This window comes from Bos indicus, chromosome 6 (assembly GCF_029378745.1).
Source record: "Bos indicus isolate NIAB-ARS_2022 breed Sahiwal x Tharparkar chromosome 6, NIAB-ARS_B.indTharparkar_mat_pri_1.0, whole genome shotgun sequence".
Classification (NCBI taxonomy): Eukaryota; Metazoa; Chordata; class Mammalia; order Artiodactyla; family Bovidae; genus Bos; species Bos indicus.
In genome coordinates, this window is record NC_091765.1 from 102,512,816 (window position 1) to 102,524,188 (window position 11,373).

An 11,373-nucleotide genomic window follows, 5' to 3' on the forward strand; every position below is an offset into this window, starting at 1 on the left:
AATGAGTATTCAGGGTTGACTTCCTTTAGGACTGACTGGTTGGATCTCCTTGCTGTCCAAGGGACTCTCAAGAGTCTTCTCCAACACCACAGTTCAAAAGCATCAATTCTTTGATGCTCAGCCTTCTTTATGGTCCAACTTTCACATCCATACATGACTACCAGAAAAACTATAGCTTTGACCGTACACACCTTTGTAGGCAAAGTGATGTCTCTCCTTTTTATTTTTATTTTTTTTTCTCATTTAAAAATATGGAACGCTTCACGAATTTGCGTGTCATCCTTGCACAGGGGCCATGCTAATCTTCTCTGTATCGTTCCAATTTTAGTATATGTGCTGCCGAAGCGAGCACTGTCTCTCCTTTTTAATACGCTGTCTAGGTTGGTCATAACTTTTCTTCCAAGGAGCAAACATCTTTTAATTTCATGGCTGCAGTCACTGTCCTCAGTGATTTTGGAGCCCAAGAAAATAAAGTCTCTGACGGTTTCCATTGTTTCCCCATCTATTTACCATAAAGTGATGGAACCAGATGCCATGATCTTAGTTTTTGAATATTGAGTTTTAAGCCAGCTTTTTCACTCTCCCCTTTCACCTTCATTAAGAGGCTCGTTAGTTCTTCATCACTTTCTACCATTAGGGGTTGCTGATATTTTTCCTGGCAATCTTGATTCCAGCTTGTGTTTCTTCCAGTCCAGCGTTTCTCATGATGTACTCTGCAGATAAGTTAAATAAGCAGGGTGATGATATACAGCCTTGACATACTCCTTTCCCAGTTTTGAACCAGTCTATTGTTCCACGTCCGGTTCTAACTGTTACTTCTTGTCCTGCATACAGGTTTCTTGGGAGACAGATAAGGTGGCCTGGTATTCCCATCTCAGCTGAGAGCAAAGGAAATATGGACTAGGTAATGAAAGAAGGGGTTCGTAAATACCAACTATGGCTCATGACCAGTTACAAAATCAAGGACAAGAGGGACTTTGGGTGTTTCCTCTTTGCTTGTTATGTGTATGTGTTTATTTGTTAATGTTAAATATTTTCTTCTTTTTCCTATTCTTTTCCATACAAATTTCTGGAGGTTAACTTTACAATTGCTTTTAGTCTTTAGGTAATAGTGGGTTGGCAAAAAAAGGTCCATTTGGGTTTTTCATTAGGATGTTATGGAAAAACTCTTAAGGAATTTTTGGCCAACACAATAGAATATTTATTAGGATTGTGGCTGATTTTGAGCTAGTGTTAAAATACAATTTTTAATTTTTTAAATTGTGATAAAATATGCATAACACAGAATTCATCATTTTAACCATTTTAAAAGGTACAGTTCACTGGCATCAAACACATTCACATTTTTTGTGCAACCCTCACCACCATCGATCTTGAGAACTTTTTTCATCTTCTCCAACTGACACTTGGTACCCATTAAATAATAACTCTCTATGCCCTCCTTCCCTCAGCCACGGCAACCACTATGCTACTTTCTATCTCTATGAACTTGACTGCTCTAGGATTGGCTTAAGATACGATTTTTTTGAAAGTTAAGATTATAACTCTCATACAAATATAAAAAGATTATATGTCAGAGGTTTTACTTACCTCATTAATTAATGAGGAAACCAGTAAGATGTTACAGTTAGATCACAGAAGAACTCAACAAAGCACACAGATAGGCAACTAAGAATGCTGGAATGAATTTAGAAAAAGATAGAAAATGGTGCAACCACAGGAAGGCAATCAACTGTATTTCACTGGACACAATTCATTTCCATTCCTAAAATTGTTTACATTATTTCTCATTCTCTACAACTTACATAATATGTGAAACAGTCCAAAAACAATGGAAGGAAAAGAATGCTGTTGCTGTTTACTCGCCAAGTCGTGTCCAAGTCTTTTGCAACCGTGTGCACTGTATGTGGCCTGCCAGGCTCCTCTGTCCATGGGATTTCCCAGGCAGGAATACTGGAATGGGTTGCCATTCCCTTCTCCAGGGGATCTTCCCAACCCAGGGATTGAACCCATGTCTTCTGCATTGGCAGGCAGATTCTTTAGCACTGACCCGCCCGGGAAGCCCCCGTAAGGAAAAGATAACCAGGAAGAATATTCAATAACTACACACATAAACATTAATGAATATTGACAATATAGCACTGAGTGGGGGGGAAAATGGCGGTGGACTGTCCCAGGTATTCACGTCTTGTTTGCCAACTCCAGTGCCTCCTGGAGATGGACGTTCTGTGAACATTGTGATTTGCCAGCTGGTTCAGTGTTAGGCCTTATCAACAGAGGGCGCTGGAGAGACACCGCAAGGCCCAGCAGAGGAGGTGGCTGCCCTTTCTGGATCTTCCGGTTTCTGTCACGTCTCCTATGGAGACCCAGTGGCACTCACTCTCCAGCAAATCCCACCACTACCCCAGTGGACAGCTTCCAGCTGACCACCCCGATCTGCGGGCCACACCCCAGCTCGGAGCTGCGGCTCTCCAGTGAAATTCTGCCAGCTGGTGAACTGCAACCTCGCCCTCTCCAAGGAGGCCTAAGTCACCGCTGGGGCCAGGGCCTGTTCAGAGTTGGTTCCTCCCTCAAGTATTCTTCCTCAACCTCAGAGCTAGTAGTATTACTTGCATTTTCTATTCCACAGTTGTCTTTTCCCTCTCTCAATAGTCTTATAAACTTTGTTAAAAGTCGAACCACCTTCCCTTAGTTGCTAACTGTTACATTAAATGCTCCCTGATAAATCATTAGTGTGGTTTCTGTGTCCTGACCGATACAACCATAACCATAGTTATTTTCTCCCTATTTATTTATTAAATGCATCACATCTATATAATTACCCTAACAAAAGAAGTACATATTCGTATGGTCTCCTGTCCCTTTCATTTTTCTACCAGAGCATCTATCGTATTAATAATATCCAGGATTTTAGTTTGCATTGTAGTGGATATATTTTTTTCTCTTTTGTTTGGTCCTAGTTGCTTTCTCTTTTTTAAGGTTACAAGAGACTTTACTAAAGTATATAATAGTGTTTAAAAAAATTCTTTATTTATTTTTGGTTGCGCTGTGTCTTCATTAGGAGCCTGGTAGGCTGCAGTCCAGGGGGTCGTGAAGAGTCGGACACGACTGAGCAACTTCACTTTCACTTTTCACTTTCGTGCATTGGAGAAGGAAATGGCGACCCACTCGTGTTCTTGCCTGGAGAATCCCAGGGACGGGGGAGCCTGGTGGGCTGCCGTCTATGGAGTCGCACGGAGTCAGACACTACTGAAGCGACTTCGCAGCAGCAGAAGCAGCAGCAGCAGCAGCAGCAGTGTCTTCGTTGATATTCGCAGTCTTTCCCTAGCTGCAGTGAGTGGGGTGTACTCCTCCCTGCTGTGCACTGGCTTCTCGTCGTGGTGGCTTCTCTAGCTGTGGAGCACAGAGGTGTGGGCTTCAGTTGTGGTCCATGGGCTTAGCTGCTCCACAGCTAACTTCCTGGACCAGGGATCAAACCCATGTGCCCTGCACTGGCAGGTGGATTCTTATCCATTGTACCACCAGGGGAGTCCTATAGTATTCTTAATTCTCTTACTTCTGATATCTCTTTTTAATTCATTAATTTATACTGCACTATTTGGCTTGTGGGATCTTCGTTCCTCAACCCAGCATTGAACCCAGATCCTTGGCAGTGAGAACTCAGAGTCCTTACCATTGGGCCACCAGGGAATTCCACTGACATCTCTTAAACACACCAGTTTTCTTTTTTTCCTTCTCATTTCTGTACTTCCTCAAATATATTTTCAATGTGGGTCTTTGTGTGGCATATTTTTTGAGAACTTGTTTGCCTGAGGCTAATATCACTTTTCCTATGCTTTCATTTTTGAATGACACTTTGGCTGAATACAAGACTCTAGCCTCACAATTTTTTCAGTACTTGGTATATATTACTCCTTTGTCTTCCTGCAGCCAGTGTGCTGTTGAGAGGTCTAATGTCAATATGACTCTTGTTCCTTTGTAGATCACATGTCCTCTTTTTCTAGAGAGTTTCAGGGTTTTCTCATAATGTATAGGTCTGGTTTTTCCTTATCTCTTCTCTTTGGCATTTTATGAGCTGAAAGCGTTCATCTTTTCATTGGTTATAAGAAATTTAACTTTTTTTCCCTTCAAATATATCCCCTCTTCCTTGTTCTTTTTAATTTTGTCATTTGAAACTCTTACATAGATGCTGGCACATCGTACTTCTTTTCTTCACATCTCTTTTCTATGTTTTTTTATTTATCACTTCCTGGTAGCTTTTCTATTTGTGAGTTTCTAGAAGAAGCCTGCAAACTGCAGACCATGGGCCAAATCCAGCTTACCATGTGTTTTTTGTAAATAAAGTTTTATTGGAACAGCCAGACTCAGTCATTTACGTACTGTCTTTTGTGCTACAATGGCAGAATTAAGTAGTTGCAGTGGAGGCCATGTGACCAACAAAGCTTAAAATATTTACCATCTGGCTCCTTATGGAAAACATTTGGCAACCCATAATCTAAAGGGCAGGGTTAATTTTGTTCCTTCTGTCCTGAAGACCTAAATGTTCCTTGCCCAGTTTTGGTAAATAAATGAATAGATGAATAGCCTTTGAAAGGCAGATTATTATTTCAAAAGGTGAAACTGAAGGATTATTTTCAAAAGGTAGAAACTGAGCATTCTAGCTAAAAAGAACAGAAACAGAGTAAGCAAAGAGAAAGAAGTGAAAATCAGGGGTAGATTTTCAGTAGAGCAAAATATTTAACACAAGCGAAGCCAAAAAGACTGCCTTAAGAATTATTCCAGGTAGTCTTGGGTCTAGAATGGGGAATTGGTCTCTTTGCAATTGCCAGACATGTCATGTGACCAGAAATATGCTTACAGAGGACGCATGTGGCGGCCCTGTGGATAGCAGATTAGAGAGAGAGAGGTGGGAAACTGCTCAGAGGCTGCTGGAGTAGTGCAATGAAAAGAAGCTGCCTCAATCCAGGGGTGGTAAGTTTGGAGAGACGAGGCAGCTTGTCAGAAAGCCATCCATTTCAGAATCGCAGACTTGGTCGACACAGGGTCCCACGATATTCTAACTGAATTATTGGGCAAGTTGTTCAGTCTGAGTTCCTTCATCTGTAAAACATGGTGATTCAGTCCGGATGAAACTAGGAAATGAACCCTCCTGCCAGTAGAGAGAATTTAATAGGGGAACTAGTTAAAAGGTACAGACTGGAGAGCTAGCTGTTAGACCCAACCAGGGAAGGTGAGACTACCGAGGGATTAAGCAACTGCAGGAAACAACAAACAGCCACACCCAAGGCTGGGACTGAGGGGGAAGCATTATTGGAGCCCAGGAAGCACAGTCACTCATCTGGGTCTGTGGGAGATGGTGGTAGGGAGGAGGGGCTGCCTCTGGGTCAGAGAGAGGAGCAACACCCTGGAGTCTCCTCTCTTCCTGCCTCCAGGCTCCTCCCAGCGCTATCCATTGGCTCGACCCAACCTAAAGTCCATCTCCCAGCAAGAAGTCTGCAAAAGGTGGTTTGCAAGAATCAACACCCTGTGATTCACAGCGCAGTAGAGGAGGAACAGGGGCTGGATGAGGGAAAAGAGCAACTCACCAGCACACAGAGGGTTCCTGTGAACACATCGGTTGAGATTACATCCTGAACTACCACACAGTATACAATCAGTGAATGGTAAGTGTTCCTTTTTTTATTACCATATCTTACTTTTCTATCATCAACTTTTACTCTTTTTCCTTTCATTTCAGATGTGTTGAAGTATTTCTAGTTTCTACAACTTACCAGGAAGTCTGTCACTCTGGGACTTGTACATGTTTGGCTGCACGGTGCCCTCCCCAGTCACACACATTCTCCAACTCCCTCTTTCGCTTTATGATCATCCTAGGTTCTACCTCTGGCAAGATGTCTTCCCTGAGTCCACTGGTTTTTGTTAGATGCCCCTGTCTAGGCTCTGAGAGCATCCTTCTGCATGCCTGTCCCATAGCATTGAGCAGTCTCTGTGACAATGATCTACTTATCCTTTTATTGCTCTGTATTAGTTTTCTGTTGCTGCAGAACAAATTATCACAACCTAGAAGTCTAAGACAATACCCATTTATTACCTTACAGCTTCTGTAAATCAGAAAGCCAGTGTACTTGACCTGGGTCACTGCTCACAATCTTATTGGCTGAAGTCAAGGTGTTGTCTGGGTGTATCCTCATTTGGGCTTCCCAGGTAGCGCTAGTGGTAAAGAGCTTGTCTTCCAGTGCAGGAGACATAAGAGACATGGGTTCGATCCCTGACTCAGGAAGATACCCTGGAGGAGGGCATGACAACCCTCTTCAGTATTCCTGCCTGGAGAATCTCATGGACAGAGAAGCCTGGCAGTCTATGGTCCATAGGATTGCAGAGATGGACACAACTGAAGTGACTTTGCATGCATGCACGCATCCTCATTTGGAGGCTTAACTAGGGAAAGATCCCTTGCCAAGTTCCTTGGCAGAATTCATTTCCTTGCAGTTGTATGACAGAGTCCTATTTTTTTTTTTTTTTTTTTTGCCAATTGGAGGCCAAAAACCACTCTCAGTTCCCAGAAACCTCTCTCAGGTCCTTGTTTTATGGCCTTCTCCACAACAGAGAGGGCTTCCCCGGTAGCTCCATTGGTAAAGAATCTGCCTTCAGTGCAGGAAATCTGGTTTCAATCCCTGGGTTGGGAAGATCCCAGAGATTGAGAAGGAAATGGCAACCCACTCCAGTATTCTTGCCTGGAAAATCCCATGGACAGAGGTCAGGCTTGTTCCTTTGAAGCTGAAGAAAAGCATCTGCTATAGTTTTGAACCTCTCTGACTTCCTCCTTTGGCCCTTATATCTTCTTTTTTCAAAGAGCTTGCCTGGTTAGATAAGACTTACCCACACTCAAAGAGAAGAAATTAAACAGCAGATACACAACAGGAGAGGGAATCTTTAGAGCCATCGTAGAATTCCACCATCGGAGACTTCCTTCGTGGTCCAGTGGCTAAGACTTGGTGCTCCCAATGCAGAGGCCCAAGTGTGATCCTTGGTCAGGGAACTAAATCTCACATGCCTCACCAAAAGACCCTGTGTGCAGCAAATAAAACAAATATTTTTTAAAAAGAATTCTGCCTTCTACACTCTTCTTTGAGATGTGAACTCTCCAAGGACAAGGATAGTCTCTCATTTGTCTTTGTATTCTTGTGATTGAACAGAATTAGTACCTGACACTTAGTGGTGGTGGTTTATTCACTGAATTGTGTCCAACTCTTGAGAACCCCATGGACTGTAGCCCACCAGGCTCCTCTGTCCCTGGGATTTTCCAGGCAAGAATATTGGAGTGGGTTGCCACTTCTTTCTCCAGGGTATCTTCCCAACCCAGGGATCGAATCCTGGTCTCCTGCATTGCAGGCAGACTCTTCTATTTGTTTTTTATAATTTTATTTCTTTATATTTGGCCGAGCTGGGTCTTCGTTGTTTGTGGGCTTTCTGCAGTTGTGGGGGCTACTCCCCAGTTGTGGTGTGAGGCTCCTCATGGTGATGGCTTCCCTTGTGGCTACTGGACTCTGGAGCACACGGGCTTCAGTTGCGGAGCATGGGCTTAGTTGCTCTGCAGTATGTGGGATCTTCCTGGACCAGGAATCGAACTCGGGTCCCCTGCATTGACAGGTGGATGCTTAACCACTGGACCACCGAGGAAGCCCTGCAGGCAGACTCCTAACTGACACTTAGTAGTCATTCAGTAAAAGAATGGGGAAATGAAACAGAAACAGGAAGGGAACTTGTAGGGAAGGGAAATACTTAGAAGGAAAGTTAAATATGACTTGGTGGGTAAAGGACTTTTTTTGGTAACTAATAAACTTCAATTTTATTAATGTAGTAAACTCAGTTTTCTACAATTTGAAGGAAAGTTATGACCAACCTAGATAGCATATTCAAAAGCAGAGACATTACTTTGCCAACAAAGGTTTGTCTAGTCAAGGCTATGGTTTTGCCTGTGGTCATGGATGGATGTGAGAGTTGGACTGTGAAGAAGGCTGAGCGCCGAAGAATTGATGGTTTTGAACTGTGGTGTTGGAGAAGACTCTTGAGAGTTCCTTGGACTGCAAGGAGATCCAACCAGTCCATTCTGAAGGAGATCAGCCCTGGGATTTCTTTGGAAGGAATGATGCTAAAGCTGAAACTCCAGTACTTTGGTCACCTCATGCGAAGAGTTGACTTATTGAAAAGACTCTGATGCTGGGAGGGATTGGGGGCAGGAGGAGAAGAGGACGACAGAGGATGAGATGGCTGGATGGCATCACTGACTTGATGGACGTGAGTCTGGGTAAACTCCGGGAGCTGGTGATGGACAGGGAGGCCTGGCGTGCTGCGATTCATGGGGTCGCAAAGAGTCGGACACGACTGAGTGACTGATCTGATCTGATCTGATTTTTATTTATTTTTAAATTGAAGTATAGTTTATTTCTGGTGTTGCATTAGTTTCAAGTATACAGCAAAGTGACTCAGTTATATATGTATATGTTCTTTTGCAATTTCTTTTCCATTATAGGTTATTACAAGACATTGAATATGGTTCCCTGTGCTATTCCTTGTTGTTTATCCATTTTGTATATAGTAATGTATATCTGTTTATCCCAAATTCCTAATTTATTCCTCCCTCCCCCCACTTTGCCTTTTGGTAGCCATAAGTTTGTTTTGCATGTCTGTGAGTTTATTTCTGTTTTGTAAATAAGTTCATTTGTATCAGTTTTTCAGATTCTACATGTAAGTGATATCATGCGATGTCATATGATATTTGTCTTTCTCTGTCTGACTTTTTTAGTATAATCGTCTCTGCTGCTGCTGCTGCTAAGTCGCTTCAGTCGTGTCAGACTCTGTGCAACCCCACAGACGGCAGCCCACCAGGCTCCCCCATCCCTGGGATTCTCCAGGCAAGAATACTGGAGTGGGTTGCCATTTCCTTCTCCAGTGCATGAAAGTGAAAAGTGAAAGTGAAGTCGCTAGGTCCATCCATATTGCTTCGAATGGCGTTATGTCATTCTTTTTGATGACTGAGTAGTATTCCATGGTATCTGCATGTGGTGCATCCTCTTTATCCATTCCTCTGTCGATGGACATTTAGGTTGTGTCCACATCTTGGCTATTGTAAATAGTGCTGCTACAGGGCACGTGGGGTACATGTACATTTTTTAATTAGAGTTTTCCTCTTTTCCAGATATGCGCCCAGGAGTGGGATTGCTGGATCATATGGTAACTCTATTTTTAGTTTTTTAAGGAACCTCCATACTGTTCTCCATGTTGGCTGCACCAATTTGCATTGCCACCAACAGTGTAGGAGGGTTTCCTTGAAAATGGACATTTGAACCTGAATCCTGGGTTGGCAACCAAATAGGAGGAATTAAGTTGGGTGGGTTGTGGAAGAATGAATGGACAGAGTGAAAAACTATGAGCTTCATACCAAGTATGCTGATTATGTTTTGTCTATGGGACAACCCTGTGGAAATTTCCTGCAAATATACGAGAGTGACAGTTTGGAACTCAGATGAGAGAGATGGATTGTGGTGAACTGTGTAGTTAAAGTTGTACCATAGTCTTCAGGACCCTTTTACCCCCAATCTTGCTCCACTGGGAGCTCACCACCCAGTGGTGCCTCAGCATAACTTGGTTCTTGTATTCTGGTTCTGTTTGTTATTTCTTTCCCTTTTTCGTTTTCCAAATATTTGATTTTCCCATCATCTCTCAGCTTACTTATCCTATTCCTATTTAACCCTCCAGATGTAACTGTCAGAATGAAAACCCATTGCCAACTCCCTCAGGCTTGCTGATATAGATTTAACTGCAATAGGCATTGGTTGGGATGTTTATATTAAAGGAAATCAACCCTGAATATTCATTGGAAGGACTGATCCTGAAGCTGAAACTCCAATACTCTGGCCATCTGATGCAAAGAGCCAATTCATTGGAAAAGACCCTGATGCTGGGAAAGATTGAGGGCAAGAGGAGAAGAGGGAAACAGAGGATGAGATGGTTGAATGGTATCACTGACTCAATGGACATGAGTTTGAGCAAATTCCAGGAGATGGTGAAGGATAGGGAAACTTTTGCCTGGAGAATCCCAGGAACGGGGGAACCTGGTGGGCTGCCATCTATGGGGTCACACAGAGTCGGACACGACTGAAGTGACTTAGCAGTAGCAGGGAAACTTTGTGTCCGTGGGGAAACTACAGTCCATGGGGTCACAAAGAGTTGGACACGACTTAATGACTGAACAACAACAACGACAAAGAATATAACCCTGAGAACCCAGAAAAGCTGGATTCAAATACTGTCTCTGCTATTTGAACTATATAATCATGATAGAGATGAATAATCTCTCTGAATTTATTCCTTCTTCAAACAGGAACTAGAGCTATACACATATTTTCAAGGGAATTTAAAACAAATTATTTATGAAATGTTTAGTAAGCTGTTCTTCCTCTTCTTCTAAGTTGCTTCAGTTTTGTCCGACTCTGTGCAACCTCATAGACGGCAGCCCACCAGGCTCCGCCATCCCTGGGATTCTCCAGGCCAGAACACTGGAGTGGATTGCCATTTCGTTCACCAATGCAGGAAGTGAAAAGTGAAAGTGAAGTCGCTCAGTCGTGTCCAACTCTAGCGATCCCATGGACTGTAGCCTGCCAGGCTCCTCCGTCCATGGGATTTTCCAGGCAAAAGTACTGGAGTGTCGTGCCATTGCCTTCTCCGTAGTAAACTGTAGGTATTCACAAATACCTACATTTTTTATTTAGAGAGAAATATGGATTTGGACTTATAATTTGCTCTAGATTCACTCAGTTCAGTTCAGTTTAGTCGCTCAGTTGTGTCCGACTCTTTGCGACCCCATGAATCGCAGCACACCAGGCCTCCCTGTCCATCACCAACTCCCGGAGTTCACTTAAACTCACGTCCATCAAGTCAGTGATGCCATCCAGCCATCTCATCCTCTGTCATCCCCTTCTCCTCCTGCCCCCAATCCCTCCCAGCATCAGGGTCTTTTCCAATGAATCAACTGTTCGCATGAGGTGGCCAAAGTACTGGAGTTGCAGCTTCAGCATCATTCCTTCCAAAGAAATCCCAGGACTGATCTCCTTTAGAATGGACTGGTTGGATCTCCTTGCAGTCCAAGGGACTCTCAAGAGTCTTCTCCAACACCACAGTTCAAAAGCATCAATTCTTCGGCGCTCAGCCTTCTTCACAGTCCAACTCTCACATCCATACATGACCACTGGAAAAGCCACAGCCTTGACTAGACGGACCTTTGTTGGCAAAGTAATGTCTCTGCTTTTGAATATGCTATCTAGGTTGGTCATAACTTTCCTTCCAAGGAGTAAGCATCTTTTAATTTCATGG

At 43.2% G+C, this 11,373-nt stretch overlaps 1 non-coding gene across 1 annotated transcript; it reads right to left on the reverse strand.

Moving 5' to 3' along the window:
- Window positions 1-245: 245 nt before the first annotated feature.
- On the reverse strand, window positions 246-352 carry LOC139183747 (U6 spliceosomal RNA). The gene has a single exon (XR_011567363.1). It is a non-coding gene; the product is annotated as a U6 spliceosomal RNA (small nuclear RNA).
- Between the last annotated feature and the right edge of the window lie 11,021 nt (window positions 353-11,373).